The sequence below is a fragment of the Haplochromis burtoni genome, unplaced genomic scaffold, assembly GCF_018398535.1.
Source record: "Haplochromis burtoni strain Fernald_Lab_line unplaced genomic scaffold, NCSU_Asbu1 Contig_184, whole genome shotgun sequence".
NCBI classification, from domain to species: Eukaryota; Metazoa; Chordata; class Actinopteri; order Cichliformes; family Cichlidae; genus Haplochromis; species Haplochromis burtoni.
Genome location: NW_024582545.1, coordinates 172,177 through 192,416, shown reverse-complemented (window position 1 = coordinate 192,416; position 20,240 = coordinate 172,177). Strand labels below are relative to the sequence as shown.

General features: G+C 39.8%; 1 protein-coding gene across 1 annotated transcript in view; it reads left to right on the top strand.

Moving 5' to 3' along the window:
* Positions 1 to 20,240, top strand: part of LOC121815336 (diacylglycerol kinase iota-like) — a 69,956-nt gene that overhangs the window by 1,458 nt on the left and 48,258 nt on the right. The gene's annotated exons all lie outside the window — the stretch shown is intronic.

Genomic DNA, 20,240 nt, shown 5'->3' with positions numbered 1-20,240 from the left:
TCTGTTTAGTTTAGGGATTAAAAACTACTTGGTTAGATTGAAGGTCACAAAACAGCTTGGTCAATAAAACCTACTTTGATCAGTTAAGGGAATAAAATCTACTCTGATTAGAAAAATATCATGTTTTTGGGTTAAAACACACCGATTGCCACTTCTTTTTCTTGGTTTCCATGGTGAGACATCCCCTCCTATTGAAATACATTCATTTTAAAGTTGTAAATCACATTTGGTCTTCGTCAACACAAAGAATAAAAACTGTAAATTAAAAATTATGGCTGCATTTGATAAATTATTTCTTTTTAAACCTGGGTGGGGGTGGGGTGGGGGTGCAGGATAATTACTGTAAGCCTTTTATTGCCCCAGTAATTAATGACCCAGTCAGATTAAATATTCCCCATGTAAACACATTACAGTTGAATAAACCATTCCTTTTTTTTTTTTTTTGAGGAATGCAATTCATCTCATTTTAAAAAGGGCTGGTACATTATAATAATCCTATTACAATCCATTCGACAGATGATAATTACCCATTTTTTGTTGTTGTTGTTTGGAGTGTGCATGATCTTTTTAAACAGTGTAAGGCAAAGACAACAGAGACTCACAACTCCTTTGTGTTTATTGTGTCATCATTTACGGAGTCTCTGTTCCGAGGGGAAACCATCTTTGGTTAAGTGAGGTTTCCAGGAGATTGTGTTTCCTGGGGAGTGCCGCAGCTGGCTTGCCTTTTTCCAATTTTATGACTGCAGGAGTAGTTTGTTGTGATAAAAGTGTTGCCTCAGTAGAAAATGCAGCAGTAAACCGGAGCATTGATGGGTTTGGTACACTGAACATATCAAACCCTCGTCTGCTTTATGGACTCCGGAGGAAAGGATGACGTCATGTGAAGAATCGTGTTCAGCCAGCAGAAGTCTTAGTTGGCAGAAGTTGTGTTATTATTATGTGATAGTCAAGGAAGTGGTGGTGTTTGATTATTTGCTCGACATGGATCCATTTTATTGCACTTAACTGAGTCAAATGTTCATAAGTAGTACTTTTTAAAAAAATGGTGTTTCTCCAGACATTTTGTGCCTGTGAGGAAGAGTCAGTATTTGAGATTTATTGTTCTGTAAAACAGTTCAGAGCTTGATCGGAACTATTTTAAGTCACACTTTTGGCTTCCAGTGATTATGAAAACAATTACCCCATGGTAACCAATGGTTGCGAGGGAAAGATTGGTTGGGGAGTGTTTGCGGGAGGTTGCTTGCTCTCGCTGGGTGAAAGTGGTGCACCCAAAACCTTCTTACGTTTGCTTTGGTTGCTCCTAGATAGCAGTGATTAACTTTTACTTTGAAGGTTTCCCTTTTTCGTCGCCGATTTTTTTTTTTTGGTTTCACTACTGCAGTTAGTGAGGGTTTACAGATGCAGTGGTGTCTTCTGTGGAAACTAAAGGTGAATGTGATAATCTGATTGCGACTAAAGAAAGCTCAGGGAGGTTTTTGATGTTATCACCATTTTTTTTTGGACCAGTTTAACCTAGCAACAACTGGTCAGAGAATAAACGTTTCCCCTAGGGACCAGCAGTTTCTGACTCGTCTCTAGGCCCGTGTAATTGACCAACTTGCTCGCTGTTAGGTTCAGCTCTAGCTGAGATGACTTCGATAGGTAAAACCCAGCAGTTTCCATAGAAGAACCTGTGGAAGAACCACTACTTGCTGCTTTTTGTCTCCAGATCTCTCAGGACCCATTGAACTGGCCTGCTTTAAGTGATGCACAGCAGCTGGCTGTTGTCTTGGCAAAGGTGATAAGATCCCAACAATTTAAATGTGAGACAGTTTAGTTTAGTAAATACACAATTTTCCATAGCCTGTGAGTAATTCTGATCATAATTTTTGCCAAAAATAAGGAGTTCCTACTCTCATTAAGTAATGACCTGTGGTCTGCCATACTACACCAAAATAAGGTGGTGTAGTCCAAGGAGCTGGCGATTGTTTAATTTAAAAATGCAACATTTTTTTACATAAAAAGAAATGGGAACAATTTAACTGTGTTTTTATTAGGTTGTTAGGCATTAGTTACCCTGTTTTCATCTGGTTAATATACTAATACAGTTAGTTTATACAACAGGAACAACTGACGAGTACTTGTAAGGTTATCTTGTGTTTTATAAATGCTGATACCCTTAAAACCCGTCATTCATCAACAGATAGTTGTTGGTGTGAGATGAAATTTTGGCAAGTGTGATTGCTCTTTTATGATGATTATCAGACACTTGGCTCAAACTTGATTGAGTAATGCAACTAGAAACCAGAAGATTTACCCAAACTCTGGCCTAGATATTCTACATATATAGAAATGCAGATTTCTCTGTATAGAGATTAATATATACCGAGTATATTGGAATATTACACCGGAATTGAGAGTAAAAGTTCTGGGAGGAAAGTGGAATGACAAAAGATGAACCAAATAATGACCTTGTCCACCCTGTCCCTTTATAGCTGCTTCCAGTAGCTGTATTCAGTGCTCATAAACTGTAAATGGCCTCACTGGAATCCCTAGTTGGATTATTTTTGTTTGCAAAGCAGAGAATTTGGCTCATGTTACTCAGCCACTGTTTGCTACTGTGCACTGAGTATTTCAGAGAAGAAGAATGTGGAAATAAAATGCCAGATGGTTAGAAAACCTGCCATTTTTTTTCTTTTTCTTTTTCTTTTTTTTTTAGTTAATGAACAACTTATACTGTGTATATGGTACTCTTTGCTGGAATTTCACTTATTCCCTAGCATGATGTTCTTTTGTCACATCTGAAGTTAGAACAGTTTGTTTCTTTATTGTATTTCTAATCCACCGCAGTATGTCGGTCGTATGTTTGGACTGGAAGAATACAGTCTGGTAGATTTAATTACGCCAAATAAATCTGCCTTGTTCTATCAACACGACAAAGGCAGATTGGCACGGCGGTTAACGTGGCGTGTCTTGGGTTGTTCGGACCTTTGACCTTATTGGATGAGGCTATGATTAATCTGTGAATTTTCTGCTTCGTGGAATCAGCCATGATGTGCAGGAAATGGAATTAGCCGGTCAGGGGAGATGGTTTGTAAGAAGGTGGTTTACATAGCTTTGAAGTGGCCAATGCCAAGAAGTGAATTACCATATGTGGCAATATGAAAGAGCTGAGAAATTATGCTGTTGAACATCAAAGCCAGCGTGTGTGTGAGTGTATGTGAGGAGCTGTGGTATTGTGTGTTTATGGCAGCATGAGGCACGTGTAACTTATCTGCCAGACATTCGTCACACTTTGTCTGTGTGTGTGTGTGAGTGTGTGTGTTCCCAGAATGCTGTCCCTCCTTTTATCTATTCTTAGATGTCTCACCCATCTGCCTGCATGACAGCCCTTCCTCTGTCAAAAGACAGCGGCTTTGTGTGTGTCTGTGTAGTCAGCGCACCGGTTGGTTTGTAAGACATTACTTTAATTAGCTAGTCAGTCAGCCGGCTGGACACTCAATCTGTAAGTGAGTCAGTGACATGTTTCTCCAACCACTTCCTGGTTATCTGTGACAGGCAGTTGGTCAGCGTTGCATTTATAGATTTTTCGGATTATCTAGCTGTCAACACAGTTGGCATTAGAGCTCATAAAATTATATAAACCCGCTACAGTTCCCACAACCCATAAAGCAGAGCCTTAGCAGAGCGGCAGTTGTGCTCATAGCAGCGAAACGAGACTCTATCTCCTCTGTCCTGACCTCACAATGACCCCACTCCATCCCTGTGCACTCTTTCTGAAGTCCTAATGTACCCCAAAGCCCATATATACATGCCTACAATCTTTGCAGTCTTCCTGGAACACTTTATTAATTATGCCACAACTGACTGATAGCCACGTTGAGATTAGATATAAAATATTCATTGCAACTTAGAGCTGCATCATAGTTGAAATACGTAGTGGGAGATATGTATTGTAAGATGATGCCATTAGAGATGCTGGGGTTTTTCCCTGCACCATTAAAGAGGTGTTAGTCAGAGCCAAAGGACAGTAAGGGCAAAATGATTACTAGTTTTTTAATTATGCTTTTATTTATTCATATATAAACTATATATTTTTTCGAGTAGTCTACTTCCAAAGACTAATTCTCAGCCTGGAAAATCCCTGGATATGTAACCCCTAATTATCCTCTAATGTTTCTGGCCAGCGGCATTTAAATGTTCTGTGTCTGAGGCTCACCAAAGAGCAAACAGAAAAGGCAAACCTGTATTATCTGCACAAGATAGCTATTATGTTATCTGGAATGACAGTTTTAATTTAATTTGTCCTTATTGTAACTTATGAGAACATTTGAGAGAGAACTCACTGATAAATCTGTGAAAAAAGAGCACTGAAGGATAAGATTTACAAATATGAATGGGGGGAAAATTGCCTCCGTGTATGCAAACATTCTCCAGTACAGAAGAACGTCTGTGGTTTTGAAGAGAGGGGGTAAAATGGCACATACACAGATACATTCTGATGCTAAATCAGTGTCTGTGTTCACAAAACAATCTCTGTTTACTTTATTCTGCTGAACTTACAAAGTATCTACGAATTTCGCTCGTCTTTTGGTGGTCTCTGCGTGTTGTTTTTATATTCTTTAAATTACTTTAAAATAAAGTTTAGTATAGATTTGAATTTGTTGAAACTGTACTGGCTGATCTGAAGAGTTTTCATTATATATGTATATAATATATATAATATTATATATAATATATAATATATAGTATATATATATATTATATTTATAATATATATATAATATTATTAATTATAATATATATATTATTATATAAATAAAATAAAATAAAAGTCTGATGTGCCTGCCTTGTGCTGCATTTTTGGTATGATTATATTCAGCTGATTAAAGGAGTAGGCAGTTGAAAAATTCTATAAAAACAAGCCTTCAGGGTGCCACTGTAGCTCACCTGGTTGATTGGGGAACCCATGGGGGCAGGGGGCCCTGGGGTCGAGTCCACCCTGGACCATTTCCTGCATATCATTCCCTCGCACTCTCTTCCTGTGTTTCTGTCTGCTCTCTACCATTCTGTTAAAAAAAATGAAGGCTAAAAATACCCCCAGAATCTACTGTTTGTATCCCAGCTGTCAAATGCTTCCCCTGGCACCTTCTTTGACTCCAGGATGTCATCGCTAACAAGAAGCCGACAACGCTGAATCACACATTATTTGACAACCACCTAAGACTTCGAGTCTGTAGCTGATGAACCAGCTATCTGGCCGTGATCTCTGACTTTGCAGGCAAAGAAAATGCCAGCGTGACCTGTTTGCCCCGAAGCAAAAATACAAAGAAACAAACACTCTGTTTCATCACCCCAGCTTTACCGTGTGGTGAGATTTTTACCGCCGCCTTTGTGGAAATTGTTGCTGAAACAAACCGCCACAGGACAGGATGTTGCAACGCTATCCTTCCGCTATTTACGGCCCACTTTACAAACGGCATATCACAATAAGTGCATGTCTGCAGTCCAGGATATACTCCGGGTTTCACGTCCACTGGCTGACTGCGAGGTGGTGTACGAGAGGGATGGAGAGAAAAGGCTGGCGAGGCACACACAAATGCAGGAGGAGAGAGGAAAAAAACATAAAAAGATACGAGTGTATCTCATGTTGCTACTGCTGTGTACCACCTGCGGGGGTAAACAGTGATCAAAGGCCTTTCATCATCTGATGCTGCCAGAATATAAAACTCTATTCAGCCTTCAATTAGGACAGAATACAGAGGGGAGAGGGGGAAAGGAGGGGTAAAAAATGGCTATAGAGGGGAAGAGAAATGGGCAAATGTTTGATACAGAGTCAGAGGTATATATGAAAGAGGAGGAAGCAGGAAAAAGAGAGAATTAGTGGCAGTGGCATATTATAGGACAATTATTTTATTACCCAGTGGAGAAGTGACATTAGGCGGAGTAATAAAAGTTAACTCGCTCTTAAAATAAAACAAGCCCGGTGACTTGAATGAAGCTGTCTTCTGGTGTAAGAGTAAGGCATTTAAGGTCCCTGATATATTTATAACCAGCGGAGCTCCTGCTGCTGCTTATGTGCTGAAATCTTGGTTTCTTCCTTCAAGCTTTAAATTCTGTTATCATTAACCTGTCATTCTTTTTAAATTAAACTTAAAAAAAAAAAGATGTGAGTTTGCAGTAGAAAAAGCATGTTTGATTTTCCAAATGTACTTACCCCGGAGCTCCTGAAGGCACTCGTGAATTTTTAACTTTCTGATTTTTGTGTCTGCAGTTGTTTTCTATGGACGATGCACACGGTCAGCAGCCTGAAACGGCCTAAAGGAAAGAGATATTTATGAGTTAGAAACCTTTAATGTCATTCTACTTACAGTAATTGTAAAACAGAGCAATACATCCCAGTGCAGTTCAATAGCATTGGCTTTCTCTGGGGAAATTAAATGGGAAAGGCCAAAACAGAAGAAATACCTTGCATGCAGTAAGGGCGGCATTTAATAAGCTACAAAACACATGGGCACACATAATTTGTAATGACATTTTTACAATTTAATGCATTCAGGAAAAGGAAAACTGTTTTGTCAAATTTTGACAGGAATGTAGATGTTGTTAATTTTGCTGTTATGTCCTTAATTTATCTACCTACAAGTCTCACTGAGAGACGATCAGACATCAAAAATTTATGTTTTGGTGACGCTTTAGTGTGTTACTCTGGAAAAATGTCGGCCTGTTTGGCTGGTTTTTCACTTTAGTGTTGGTTTAGTAATGGTTCTCAAAATATGGCGTGTGGACAGTAAGAAGAAAAACTATAATTACTATACGTATCAAAACATCCAAAGGAGATGATGCTTTTGGGTTGACCTTCACTTTTAGATCAGTTTCTATTCTGAATGATTGCTAAAAATTCTGGAGTATGGTGCATGAACCATTTTTGTGCAGAAAATGAACTCGAAATTACTCTTACATGATCCGCACTGTATGAGTGCTTCTGACGTTAGTGAGCCTTTGACTCTCCTGAGGTTTCCATTTTTAGTTTTAGTGAAATGGTCTCAGCAAGTGCTATGTGGGTGTAACAGCAGAAGGACCTATTATTTTATATGTAATATATATGTCCGTGTTTGCTAATACAGCACACTTCTCCTTCTGCGTTACCTCTCATGGCTAAAGTGAATGACAGACAAGATCAATAAGAAATAAATAAAGAAATGTAAAACAACGGTAGCCACTGTGATGTCGCCTGCTTTTGAAGACATCTCCATTGTAACTTTTGGAAAGTAGACATCATCAGCGAGAGGTAGATCTGAGAAGCCAATGAACGCTGCATGCTTATTGGCTTGTAGCCCATTAGTCATCTCTGGTAAAGCATATTCCTGTTTATTGTCATTATGATCACAAGTGGTAACCTTGACCTACAAAGTAAACATTATGTTGCACTCAGTAAGACTTGGAACTGGTACTTGAAGACATAAAGTCAGCAGGAAAGTGTTTAGTAAAAGGTAGAGCTCAACTGAGGCAAATGCTGTTTTCCCATAGAAGGGTTGGTGTGACAGAAGAGGATGCTAGGGACAGCCTGAGATGGGAGTATAAATATCCAGGATCTGCATCCAAAGTTTGCCAGACTGATCTTGATCTGTGTGAAATAGTTTAGGATGAAACCAAATGAACACATCTATTTAACAAAAAAAAAATCAGGAAGGAGAACAGAGCTCATCGGATAGGCCTGTGTGGGTTAGCCTAACAATAAAGGTTTGGAATCACTGCTCTATAGCGTAAAGCAAGAAAGACCTGATCCCGAATATTCTATACAACCAGTGTAGGAGCTGGTTTTGTAGTGCAGTCTGTGTTAAATTCAGTGGAACGTTTGGCTCAGAGTCCAGGCAGCTTAAAGACACTCATGCATTTTTAAGCAGACGATCACAGCACCAATTGTTGATGAAATACAAGGCTCAGTGACACAATTTTCCCTCTCTCCTCTCATCCTCACAACGGATGAACAGATATACATGCATATTTATGATTTCTCCTCTTGTTAGGAAGCAGAGGAGGATGGAGAGTAAGCTGTAAGGTAGACGAGATAATTCAAAAAAACAGAAGAACATATAGGATTTTTGTAAGATTAAACCAGTCTCAGTGCTATGAAGCTGCAGTTTTCTTTTAATCCACAGTCCTGATTTCTCAAAGTTGATTATATAATTCATTTGGGGGTAAAAAGACATTTTATGGGACTGAACACTTCGAGTGTGTGGCATGAAGTGTTCAAGACATAGTTAAAGCTATTTGTATGTCCAAGGCACCTGAACCCAAAATTTTGAATGTAAGATTAAATACTGACGCCATTATGCCATTTCCAGGCATTATACTTTTTCAAACTCTTCCTGGGGATTTTAAGGGGTCAGCTTTGTATTTGGTCAGTGTAGATGGCACAGCTTCGTCATGCTAAATTTGGAGGCTTTTCAGTTTTTGTTGAAGGGCGTGTCTGTGGCCCAATGGGCAACAGCAAATGACATGTTGCACTTACAGCTTCAAGCTGGTTGACTGAAGCCATCTAAAAGTTGGTCAGGAAAGTCAAAAGGGAGTTGGTGTTACTTTATTTTGAAAACCGTGAGCTTTTACCAAATGTGACCATGGCGGCATGAAGAATTCGATGTTTTGCAATGGAAAACAAAATTGAACTCAAACACCCAAACTTCTCGTTTGATGAGAGCTACAGAGCAACACAAGCACAATAAGATAATTTTGTATACTGGTACTGGTATACTGGTAATGGTGTTAGCCTAACCTGTGGATGGACTACATCAAAGGTCAGGCTGTTCATACAGATTGAGCACAGAAGTCAAGGAAGAGTCAAAGGCACCTTCACAAGATAAAGGGGGGAGAGATAGGGAAATGCTTGTGAGACTATAATGATATCATTACATCAAGAATCCAAACTCAATAATATTATATAAAAAAACAAAAAAACCCTCATCGCCAGACTAACCACAAAGTCAAAATAGGAGCCAAAACTCAATAATATCAAGCAAGAACCCAAAAATATTCTTTCTTTTTTAGCCATCTCTCTCCTGATTGGCTGCTACTCGCAAACAGAAAGGTTGAACAGAAAGTGGGAGGGGCTAGAAGAGCGTAATTGGAGTATTTGAAGTAGAAATAGCCTGAAATAATTTATTTATTAATTTTTCTTCAGCACAAATTCTGTGCCGAAGGGATTCTGCTTCATTTTCCAGAATAATGAGTGTGTTTATGTTAGTGTATGTTATTCATCGTGATGTGTAGGGTTTCTCTGCTCACTGACTCAGTCTCCTTTTATTTCTATACATATTATAGACGGTGTTATTCGGAGGTGTTGGTACAACCTTCGCTACCTTCACTGAGTAATGCTGTTCTAGTTGTCTGGTGGTGTGTTTGTGTGTGCTTATGCATATCAATCATTTTCTTGCTAAGAGGAAGAAGAAGAGTGATGACATCTTTTTTTGGAACAGTGGGATTTCTGGCTTATCTCGCTCTCTTTTCCTAGCCTTTTCAGGAGTGTTTGAGAGTGACTGGGTGTCTCTATGTGTGTGTGTGTGTTGGGGGTTATTTTGCCCATAATGCAGTGTGCCGAGGCATTAAGGGGGATTGGCTGACAGGAGCCGCTCCTTATTAGTCGTCTGCCTGGCTGTAAGAGGCTTTTCCCACTTGGAAACGGGGCTGAAAAAAAGAGGGCAAAAGGCGAAACAGATGAAAAAAAGGGAAGTAGATCTTCTTAGTGTACTAGAGAAGAGAAACCATGACGTGTTGCAAGATTAGTCAATTAACTTCCTTCCCTCACTAGGTGATTGTGACAGGAGTTTTCTGCGACAGTTAGTGTGACGTGTGTAGCCTGTTGTGACCTGCTATTTTTTAAAAATGACTACCCACACTGATCATCAGAGAAGTAGTCTCTCATCTATCATGCCGCAAATGATGTAGTAGAAGAAATTGTGTCCTTTATGGCCACAGAAAGTGGCCTGATGATAATACAGTATAATGAGCAAAAAAGCAACAGCAAAGGCAGGTCTGAAAACTGACTGGTGATGGCTGACCACATCAATGCAAGCAGAATGACTCCTAAATACACTGAATTCGCTGTAATGGAATGAAAGTCTGATGTGATTTAAAATAAAAGAAGAGGACAGCTTTCCCAACCTCTCTTCCGTGCCACTTTATGTAATTTATGTAGTGTAGCTGTCTGTTTACATTCCACAGATGTAGAGAGGCACAGCGTTGGACCTGCTTGTACATTTTGTCAAGAAATAACCACCATAAATTACACCTTCAGTTTCTGAAAATGTGTTTTGACATACTTAAACTTCCTTAGGTAGCTGTTAGTATAAGGTTTGAAACCCCTTTTCCATTAAGACTGCCTTAATACTTCATGGCATTGAATCAACAAGTTAATGGAAACTTTCCTGGCATTTGCTCCATATCGACATGATAGCATCGCAAAATTGCTGCAGATTTGCCCATGCACGTTTTGGATTGAGATCTGGTGATTGTGGTGGAAATTAGAGTACAGTGAACTCATTGTCAGGTTCAAAAAATCAGTTTCAGATGATTTGAGCTTTGTGACATGATGTGCTATCCTGCTGGAAGGAGCCATTAGAAAATGGGCACACTGTGCTCATGAAGGAATGGATATGGTCAGCAACAAATTTCAGGTACATTGTGGTTTTTAATGAATGCTTAGTTGGTAATAAGAGTCCCAAAGACTAGAAAATGTCCCCTACATCATTGGAGCACCACAACCAGCCTGAACCACTGATACAAGGCAGGATGGATCCCTGCTTTCATGACATCATTTTCATTTTGGTAAGCCTGTAAGCATCCAGTGTAGCCCATCTGCTTCAAAGTTTGACATGTTATGCATTAAGACATGTGGGGTTGAAATGGTACTGAGGGGCCAGAAATGTGCAGAAACTGTCCCCCGCACCACTATACCACCACCAGCAGCAAGAACTGTTAATACAAGGCTAATCGATTGAACATTTGTCCAGTTTGGTAAACCCATGTGAAACCTTAGCCTCAACTTCCTGTTCTTAGCTCATAGGGGTGGTACTCTGGTGGCCTTCTGCTGCTGTAGCCCATCTACTTCAGTTTGACATATTGTGCATTCAGAGATGCTCTTCTGCATACCTTGGTTGTAGCGAGTGGTTGTTGTTGCCTTCCCATCAGCTTAAAGCACTCTGAACTTTTCAGACCTCTGGTACCAACAAGACATTTTCAAATATTTTCTCTTTTTTAGACCATCCTTTGTTGTTTATCTGTTTTACATGATCTGTCTATGGCTTTAATAGATTATTTTAAATACCTATAGGTAGATACCAGAAAGATGATTACATTCATCTGGATAAAGTACGTTCAGTGAGATACAAGCGGAATCAATTTTCTGTGATTACCTGGATGATTGAGCATGCATCAAGACTTATTGGTACATAGATATGCAGGTAATTACACCTAATTTCCACCTTCAAAAATAACTTGCAGTCTACACACTTATCTCCCTTTTCTTAGATGAAATGCACACAATGATTAACATACTGTAGAGAAAAGCACTCAGAGTCCTTTATTTTTAAGTAAATTTGTGTGAATAAATTTCTCTTTCACTAATGTTGGATGGAAATAAAGAGAAAATCATTTTCATCACTCAACCCATTTTGTCATCAAAACACTTAACAGGCCATGACAGTTGTAGCTGCTGGGCTTTTATGTTTGTGACACTGATTGCTTTTGACTAGCTAATGAATTAATTATGACAGCCGAGGTCTTGCTTTGATCTATCAACTTATTACTAAATTTACACTAAAACTGGTTTGTTTGCACTGTTGGCATTCACCATTTAAAACAACCAAAGGTGCTCAGGATGGATGAGCATACATCTACATACCAACCATGTATGAATGTGGATAGACTGCTGGTTGAACGATTAGTTGCATAGACAGCTGACTGACTCGAATTACAAGCTGTTTAGCTGTTAGTGAGTGTTGTGAAATAGGCCGCACCTTATTAACCTTGATGCAGAAACCTTAATTTTGTCAGTAAAAGGTATTTTATGACCCGGGAGGTGAGCTGGAAGATTTCCGGTTGGCGTGTTTCTCAGCTTTCCTGTTTGCCTGGATATAAGTTTGTCTTGATTTGTCATATCAAATTGCATATTACCACCTTGCAATCACTTGGCGATGATCAGTTTTTTGCTATTATGTTCATGTTCATGTTTTGTTTTTTTTAAGTTTTCCTTATAGTTTAGTTTTTTTCCTTCTTTTTCCTCAGTCGAAGTGCCAAGAGTGGTGAGCCTAAACTAAACATGCCATGAAAACTTTGCAAACCTCTAACTTGTCATAGAGAACTGTCATGTCTGCAGCATGATAAGTGCATGTGGGCCATCATACTTCTGCTTTTGTTTTTTTGTTCTTTTGGCCACCCACTTCAACCGCGACATACAGCTATATTACACCCAAAGAACACCATCTTTTGATAGCAGTGTCCCCATTTCTTTAATTGATTTATTTATTTTAAGCTGATGGGCGAACAGGTTTACGTGATAGTCCCCTGACAGTCGACTGAGATACCCTGCTACGTTGCAGTGTTTCTGTCAGTTGTCGAAACCGAGGTAGAAAAGTAAGCATTACCAAGAGTGAGCAAAGTCAATTTGAGTACTACAGTACATCAATACAGAGGGCTATCTATAGCCATGTTTCCCTGGTATGTAATTGTACTTTGAAAGTAGCACCTCCTCTCTCTCTTCCAACAAGCCCATCTGTCTTGATAATGAACCTGTGGAGTTCACTGCTGAGGTGACACAGACTCCATCACTGCAACTCCGGCCTTTCTTCCTCTGTGTCTCACTCCTGTCATATCACAATGAGCTTTATCACCTAATAGGTTTGCACATGCACAAATTATTTATCTTGTTTTTTGTGAATGACAATGATAGACTTAGGAGAAAATAAAGTAAAATTACAACCCGTGAGAACCCAATGGAAAACCAAAACAATACAGAAACATCTATTATAAGAATATGATATAAAGTATATAAAGAATATATAAAAATGGTCTGTTTTTAAAACAAAGGAGGTGTAACATGCACTAATGTAACACATGCACAGCTGTGGTGACCTCAGCTCTGGCTGTATTAAAGGGTGTCATGATGCTAGTTTTGCTTCCCCTTGTCTCGTTGGTCTGATTGTGTTCAGCTGTCTTCCCTGGTGTTTCCCATCTCCCTGATTACGTGGTATCTACATAATGTCTGAATCTGCCTTTATTTTTTGTTGTGTTGTTCCTCAAGGTTGTTCCCTTCCTCACACTATTGTTTTTTTCCCTCCTACGTTGATTTGAAGGTTGCAGCTGAAAATTCCAGCTAGAATTTCTATTTTTAATATCCCTAATATAACATGGTTACACTTAGACCCAATCAGTGGAGAGTTGGAATGACGGCATTCACAATTAATTTCCTTGTGCACAAGCTCCTCGCTCTTATTTTGAAAGTTTAGCTAGTTCCAGCCCTTCCTGCTTCATTTTACGCACTTACTGGCTTGCCCAGATTCACATTGGATTGAGTGGACTACTGGTGTCAGTAGTCCACTCAATCCAGAAGCCATCATTGGTGGAGAACTGGTTCATCTGTCGAGACATCAAGTAGAACCTGGACTATCTCTGCTATGTCTAAATCTGTGGAAACGCTGGGTTCCTTAAAATCAGTTTTGGAAGATTATCTAAGCGGCCTAAGTGGTCAATGAAGAAAATATTCAGTTGGCACATTTTTGTGTAGATACATGAATATAAGAATTGCAGTTTCTTCTAATACCATACTTTCATTAGTCTTTTTTTCCATACTATTTTTACTACTTTTTCCAAAAAGAAATTGGATGGTTTATATTTTCTGCATGGCTGTAAATCCTGGAATAGATTTCAGTATCTAGGGTTTACTCACAGGCATTTTCTGCCGGGTAGATTGCTCGGCTAAAGAACCGACAAAAGGGCATTTCATTTTTTTGATTTATTTTCATTGCTTTATTGTCTGGCCTAATCATCTTTCAGAGGTATCTCAGAGGTTTTGATGGATGAGAGAGATCTGCGGCTCTGCTGCCAAATGCCTGTGCTGACTAATTTGGTGAAGCCCACAGCCAGCTGCTCCATCAGGGGCCGATGCTCGGGAAGGGGATTTATGCTTTACTCTGTCTGGTTCACATGCCGCCAGGAGTGCTTTTCTTTTTGTAATTCTGGACCTTTAGGGTGTGCACACCGCTTCCTGTTACGCACTCTGCCATGACCGCAAACACGTACATCCTACATGGATTAAAAAACCTTTTGGAAGAGTCTTGTATTTGTGTTTTTTTGCGTGTGTGTGTGTGTGTGTGTGTGTGTGTGTGTGTGTGTGTGTTTGTGTGTGTGTGTGGTGGTGCGTGTGTGTGTGTGTGTGTGTGTGTGGTGTGTGTGGTGTGTGTGTGTCAGGTAGGATTACGCGAGGCACTGATCATGACTCCCAGCACTCAGAAAGAGGAGTCCTCATTTAAAGTCAAAGCTTGCTCTTGCTCACACACACACACACACACACACAACCCAAAGTAACAGCACACCACACACACAACACACACACACAAACATCACACACAGCACACGTGAGACACACACACACACAACACAACACCACACAACACTCACGGAAAAACACACACACACACACACACACACACACACACACACACACACACACACACACACACACACACGTGCAGAAAACACACACACACAATACCCAGCAGACCTCAGCTGCACAGACACACTATAATTAGTGAGACAGCTTCTTTATCTCACTCTCTCGTTCTGTGTGTGTGTGTGTGTGTGTGTTTCCCTCTGTGTTTGCTAATTGCTCAGTTTAGATTAGAGTTATTAGTAAATGATTAATTTTATTAGGCAGATGTAGCCTGACATTACAGAGACAGTGCATCTACCTTTTTGTGAATCTCCCACTGTACTGTGAAGTGCAGCAGAAATGTTCCCAGTTTTCCCGTGTTTGTTCGTTCTTTTCTTCTTTGTTTCTTTCTCTGATTCTTGTACTCTTTGCCATCTTTCTCTGTGCGTGTCTATTCTAAGCGTTAAAGGTCAGATACAGATGCACAGTGTGAATCTGGTGCCACCCCCACATTACATGCTCGCTCTCACACACATGTAACACACAGGCACGCACATACAGGCTCACTGACAGACTGTGTAATTATGTAGGTGTCAGGGGAAGATGTGAGGGAGAGAGGGAGCCCGGGTGAGGAGAGGGTCGTATCACTCATGTTCTGGCTCTTCATGACATTTATTAATTGATTGCAGAGTAGGATATACCTAGTGTCATCACTGCTGCTCAGATCTGTGTATGACTGGGTGCTGTTTGCAGAAATTATGTTAAAATATGTCTATAGATAAGATTTAACATTTTTCCAGTTTCATTATTAGTTTTGCTTCTTCTTCATCGACTTTGTTATTGATTCCTTATCAGTTTTCTGTGGGGGCCTGTGCAGGTTATTGTTACAGAGTATTTAGGAGCTCCACCTCAGGTGAATCGGGTATCAGTTGTTAATTATTTTGCAATTTGCAAATGCCAAAAAACCCACCATTGTTGAAAGAATGTTGTTATATTGGAGGCATATGATTCCAGCAGAGTGGAAAATTGGCTCCAAAATGTTGTTTCAAACATGACGTGACATAACAAACATGATTAGAATGTTTTTGTTTGATATCATGTTGCTATTGAAATAAAACAATATGTTATTTATTTAGTTATTTTAATCTAGCCTAGAAAAAAAAACATCCTTGAGGTTGCGTAGGAGTTCGTCCAAACACTCTACATGTCGTTTGGTAAACCTGGAGAGGGCATGCAGTCGTGTCCCATGGGGTTTCCATGTGGGGGTTGCTACAGGAGTATGGGGTAGCTGGCCAGTTGCAGTCTGTGTAATCGTAGTGATTACTTAGTTCACACTGCAAAAATGAGTCAGACTCACTCCTGGTGGATCCTGCCCTTTGACATCGATTCTGTTTACAGCTTTTACAGAGACAATTTCTCAGCACAGCCAAGTAGCACAGGCTCTCTGCTTTGGTGGCCTCGGGATGATTTGGATTGAGTTTTCACTTCCAAGTCTGAGAGCGTGCCTTGCCCATTCCCGGAGTTGCTGCTCTTCGGGTCTCGTTCATGAGTGGTGTGTGGAGCAGGAGATGGGATCTTTTCTTTTCTTTTTTTTTTACACCCACATTTTTGCCTCATAATGTTACTTTATTTAACTTTACACAAAAGCAATTAAAAACATATAATTTTTACCTTACTCATGTATTTTGGTGTCCTATTATAGGCTGCTGAAAAAACAGAATTAAATACTCTTGTCTTCCAGTAAGTACACAAAGACATTTTTAGAAATCTTTTTTTTGATTTGGGGTGATTTTTTTCTTTTACTTTACAATTGGTCATCAGTATGGTAATTTTAAACAAAACCACTCTTCACTTGTATGACTCAGTTATGTTGAGGTGCTTTCCCAGTTCGATATCCATCTAGTGCCGTGTGTGGTTGTTTGTGTTACAGTGCAGACAGACTGATTTAAAAAAAATAATTAAAAAAAATCCCAGTAAGGCCAGTTGTTCCTAGTTCTGCTGCTTTTTTCTTCCCTACTGCTCTGTTTAGAAAGCTGTGCTATTAACCTGAGCAGACATGGTTTTACTTATTTACATCAATTTGCGTGTCCCATTGACTTTGTGTGCATGCGTCCTGTTTAAAGTTAGCTTTGCATTCAGTCTGAACACGCCTTTGGAAGAGCTGACGTTCTCCAAGTTTCTACAACTCCGTTTTTCGAACCTGCCCAAACATGCTGTCTCGTATAAAGCTGACTCTCAGCACTTTGCTTTAGAAATAGTTGGCATGATAAATGTGCAAACTGAGTGACAAGTGAGAAATCCAGTCATTGCCCTGTCATGGTGTTTTTAAAGAAGTGTGATCACAGTGTGATCTAATATGTGACAAAATTGTTCATTTTGTTTTTTGTTATATGAAATCAATATCATAGTTTATTTATTTCACCGCGTTCTCAGAAATTGGCAGTGAACGGCTTCACCTGCAGGGTGTTTATGTGGTATTGACTTCATGTATTGAGTACAGCATTCATACCCTGCCTTGTTTGGTACATAAGTGAAACAAATACAGCATGTCGCTCATTAAAAATGTGTTTTGTGGTTAATGTTGTTTCATAAGCCATGTTTGCAATCCACCTCAGTTCACTTTGTGTCACTCACAGAACAGACTTGGTGTGATTTGGACCACCTGCCTCTTGAAAGTACTCATAATTTCAGCATATTTGTGGGCATGAAGCTTTAACACTTTTGGAAGCCCTCGTGTGGTATGCCCTCTACATTTTTGACATTAATAAAATCCTATTTCCTCTTTTCTGGGAAATCCAGAAAATCTCTGCTTTTTCCAAGCCAATGAGTAAGAGACCACTCTCTGTATCTGTGTGTGTGTTTCAGCAGTATGTTGAGTTGACACTCCACCACTATGACTGTTAGTAGCTAGTTCACAGACAATAAGAAGTGCTCTCACTTTCTTTCTATCCTTCCCACTTATAGAAACAGAGTGGGTTTTCTGAGTGGGAGTTTTTGGAAAAGATACACTGCTGACTCTGCTGAACAAAGAGAGAGAGATGCTGCTGGCTGAAGCAGCTCAAAAATACCAGTAGTACAGTAAAAATGTAAATTTTGTACATTTTGATATTTCCTCTACTCAGATTTTAGAATAAAAATATTCTGGCTAGATATGTTACTTGGACCTCAGTCAAACAGGCCTGAAGACCAGTTGGAGAACCTCAAACAGCCTTTGAGGAACACACTCTCCTTGTTAGCCATCTTGTTTGAAAGGTCACCAAAGTGGGTGGTTCGATCTCCAGCTCCTGAAGTCCATTGGGTGAGATGGTTAAACGACCCCTCACCCCAACCGGTCACAGTATATGGTTGCCACTCTCTGAGCCTGGTTCTGCTGGAGGTTTCTTCCTGTTAAATGGGAGTTTTTCCTTCCTGCTGTTGCCAAGTGCTTGTTCATAGGGGGTCATCTGATTGCTGGAGTGTTCTCTGTATTATTGTAGGGTCTATACCTTACAATATAAAGTGCCTTATGATGACTGTTGTTGTGATTTGGCAACAAATAAATAATCTTGAATTCACATTAAAAGCTTCTCTGGTGGTAATTAAAAATACTGTGTGGATGGATGAACGTGGCTTTCAGTATTCAGTTAGAGCAGAAAAGGTCTGTTAATGTAACAGCCCATTACCTGCTGTAGTCATCATAGGCGTTGTTAAAACCAATTCCAGCCCTGCCAGTGACTTCTTTGACACGGTGTCAGTTTGGAGTCCAGTAAATATAAATGCTAATTAAGCTTGCATTCACTATTTGGTTTTGGCTCCTGCTGCCAAAAGTCATAGATCAGTGTTGAGAGGTTAATGAAGCAGAGCTTTTCTCCTCATAAGAGTAACACTGGCAATTGTCCAACCAATGAGAATTCATTTAGATGCATATTTTCAAGAAACGATCAAAAAGATTGAATCTGATGTGCATTCAAAACAAAAAGTGCAAGTGATTTCACAAAATAAATAGGAGAGAGGATAGAGTAACGCCGTGCGCTGAGAGGTGGATGAGGTTGCGGTGGGGTGGAGAGAGTTAATGTGTGAAGGAGAGATGTTGATCGTGAGGAGGAGGAGGAGAGAAGCCAAGGCCTTTGGGCAAAGCCAAGACCGCCCACAGATGCTCTCTCCTTCACTCCTTCTCTCTCTTCTCTCACACTTCATCCCTTTCACTTCTCTCTCCATGTGTCCTCTTGTCCTGTCTCTCATCTCCAGCCTCTCTCCACTTCACACTCACTTTCTCCTCCCTTTCCTCTCTAATCCGACTTGTCCTCCCTCTCACTCTCTCACACCCCCAGCGGAGAAATAATGTAGGCCAGCGTAAGGGTGAAGTGAAGGGAAAGCATGCGTAATCAGAACTTCACCTTTGCCAGAGAACATCACGTGTGTTCTGTCTTAAAGTCATTGGAAACTTTTTCATAATATTTCCCCAATTTGGTACTCTGCTTTTACAGATGTGCCAGGGAAGCAGATTAACACCAACCAGATTTTAGGCCATTTCTCAGACCATAAGAAAGAAATTGCATTATTGTAATAAAGTTGAACAGCCTTTTCCTCAGACCATTATAAAATAGTCTTTAAACCCTTGCGAGCACTTTGAAGCAGACTTTGTTTCATTTTTATCCCAGGAAGTCACCGGCGGATTGAGATCTATCAGCGTGGAGCGTAGTGGTTGCTGTATTCAGGGACGCAGAGGCTCAGGAACTCCAGGGAACAAAACATAACAAAACAAGACAATTATTCAGACTTTGGAGCTAAATTCTTTAGCTTGGCAGTGAAAGTTAATTGGCTTTCCAGTGTTGCAGTATGATAAGTGTTGATGAAAGCCTTGAAAGTGCAGGCTGGAAAAAATACACAAGTCATGTAGAATATGTGAATTGGTGCAAAGACAAAAGGATTGAAAAAGGGCACACATAATGGAGAGGGTAAAATTGACATGCGTGTCATTGTGAGAGAGAGGGAGAGAGAGGCGATGCTTATAAATAGAGGGAGGAAGGTCAGAGGAAAAAGAGTCAGGCTTCCTGTATCCAGCCTCATAACCGGACACAGACACGGACAAAACACACAATAAAAATGTGACGTCAGTGTTTTACATGACCTCAGCATCATCAGTTACATTTTATGATGATTTAATATCATAAATTATTTTTAAAAATATGCAACTATTGTCATCTTTTCCTCCCAGCTGGTCTTCTTTTATCTTCTGCTCATTTTTCAAGAATCAACCTTGAGCATTTAAAAAGTCGGGATGTACAAAAGTTTGGTTATCAGAGTTACATGTGATTAGATTTCTCCTTTCTCTTTACCAGTAGTACAAACCCATTTGAAGCCATATAAATACAGAATTTCAGACTTGATAAACTTGATTAGATAAGACTTAATGAATCCTTTGTCTTTAAAGTACATATCTGTGCTCCCTAGCTAGCATGCTTGTGCTGTTTCAACATCTGCTTCTTCTATGAAACTGTTTGCTTTGCATGTATTTTCGCACATGCAGTTTTTTTTTGTAGCACGCCTCATTATCTCTTTGTGTAACTGTGTGTGTGTGTGTGTGTGTGTGTGTGTGTGTGTGTGTGTGTGTGTGTGTGTGTGTGTGTTTCTTGGT